This window comes from Cololabis saira, chromosome 17, assembly GCF_033807715.1.
Source record: "Cololabis saira isolate AMF1-May2022 chromosome 17, fColSai1.1, whole genome shotgun sequence".
NCBI lineage: Eukaryota > Metazoa > Chordata > Actinopteri > Beloniformes > Belonidae > Cololabis > Cololabis saira.
The window spans coordinates 2,550,165-2,552,669 of NC_084603.1; positions in this window are offsets into that span (position 1 = coordinate 2,550,165).

Here is a 2,505-nt window from a genome sequence, read left to right on the forward strand (position 1 = left end):
GAGAGGCATTGCAGGTCCTTCCTCCCTGCTGCCATCAGACTGTACAACCACACCTGCTCTCAGTAGCCAACAGACAATAATATGTGCAATAACTTAAGATGTGCAATATCTGCCAATCTACCTCACAACACTCCACCTGCTTTTCTGCACTGTTTAACTGTATATACTGTTCATATCCTGTTTATACATATTTTATACGTATCTTTTTGTATTTTTTATATATTTTTTATTTCTGACTTTTCAGTCTTTTTACCCCTCCCCTACATGTGTGTGCTAAGTGTACTGCTGACAACAAATAAGTTTCCCCACTGAGGGAGAAAATAAAGGATATCTTATCTTATCTTATCTTATTCTGAATTAAACTTAATTCCAAAGTAAGTGGCTGGTTTATTCAGATTTTAAATCCAAATAGAATAATTCTGTGATCATGTTTACACTCATTCCTCTTTAAAGTAATTCCGGTCTTTCTTTCTGCTCGTTCCCTCCCCGTCTGTCTCCATGATCTTATATTCCACTGGGCTGGTTTTCCTAACAAAGTTTCAAGATGCAGCAGCAGTAAACGCTGGTCAAGAGCAGAGACATTTATTTAATAAATAGAAATCATTAAAAGAACAGATGGAAACAGAAAACATCAAAATTGTGAGCTTTTCAAAGTTGTAGCGGCTAAGTTAGTTTTTCTTCCGGTAGTTTAACTTCCGGTCCCCCCCCCTATCCAATCAGAACCTTCCCAACCCCCAGACCTGGAGAGGAATTGGAGAAAGACCATCAAACGTGGTTTCATGTAAACCTCAATTCAGAATTACTATTTCCATGTAAACTCCAATGAAAATAGTTTAATTCTGAATTATTTAATTCAGAATAATTAATTCTGAATTAAAAGACATCATGTAACCGTGGCCACCCGCCGTACTTCCACCCACTTCCTCTGTTTGGCTAATTAGCTGCTAATGAGTTATTGTTCAGTATTAAGGTGTTTTATTCCTGTGTTAAACTTGTTTCCGGTTTTATTTTGAAAGTCTGCTTCCTGTTGGGTTACGTCTTGTTGGACTTTACTGGTTCCAACCTGATTGTTGCACCTACTCTGGCAGAAGATAAATAACAGTCATGTTGCATTTGGAGTTTGGAGCTTTTCATAGTTTATTTATTTACTTTAATTTTCTATTTAATTTTAGTTGTTACATTTCTGGAAAAGAAAAAAATTCAAGTCATACATGAGAGAAACTATTCAGTTTGTGACTAAATATTTGTACTTGTATGAAACTGAAGATCATAATGCAAACCTGACATTTACTTTTAGTTCAGTTTGTGGAAAATGGTTGGCCTGGCTTTCTCTTTAAAACTTAAACAGTTATAAAGCATTACAAACTGTATAAATAGGGCAAACGCACAGTATTGTTTTGTATTTTGTGTCTTTCAAATTAAAGACCATTTTTTCCAGTCATATGTTCCTCATTCAAGGTTGTTAAAAAAATACTGCTATTATATCGTATGGTATCGTTATCGTGACCTCAATATCGTGTATCGTACCGTATCGTGAGATTAGTGTATCGTTACACCCCTAGTTCTTACAGAGTAGAATGAAATGATGAGGCTGATTTTTACCTGGTTAAATAGTTGCAGCATCAATAGTTTAAAGTGGCAGCAGCCGGAAGGCTCAGGACCCGGAGGAGGAAAGGTGAGTAAGGTGAGGAGCGCTGGTTTGACCCCCAGGGCCGGCCCGCCGGGGGGGGGCAGGGGCAACACCGGGGCTACCGGTGGTCCACTTCCTTATCTTTCAGGTAGAGCGCCCCGCCGAGCCGGCAGGCCGGGGTATCGGGTTCGGGCCGGGGCGAGGGGTCGCGACCCCGGCTGGGAACAAGGGCTACAGTTCTGCTCCGCTTGAGCTTTTAAAAGAGACGCCTGTTTCCAGAAGGAGGCGGCGAATCGGACGTTTCACTCACAGGGGGGTCTTTGTAGTAACGGCAAAAAAAAATAACGTTGAACCTCCATATAAAAGTGAAGAAGAATCAGACAATCGGATCATTGGTGAGTTTTTGCACGTTTTTCTGTTTCAGTAAATCTGTTGTGTTCTGAAGAGACAGGAAACACGAGATGAAGAAAAAGGTTAAAGCTTCTGCTTTGACTGATTTTAGCTGTTTTACCCCGATGTCAACATTAGCAGGACGGACAAAGCTGCTCTGAGCTACATTAGCCATTAGACACCAACAAGACCAGAGAGTATCAAGACCAAGACTAGTTCAGCTCAAGAGACCGAGAGAAAACGGTCGAGACCGAACCAAGACCAGGATCAAAGACGGTCGAGACCAAAACCAAACACTATGAAGACCGAGACAAGACCAATACCAAAGACCGTCAAGGCCGGTCTCGAGACCAAAGACGGTCGAGACCGAGACAAGACCGAGACCAAAGACAGTCGAGACCAGGACAAGACCAAGACCAAAGACAGTCGAGACCAGGACAAGACCAAGACCAAAGACAGTCGAGACCAAGACCAAAGACTGTCAA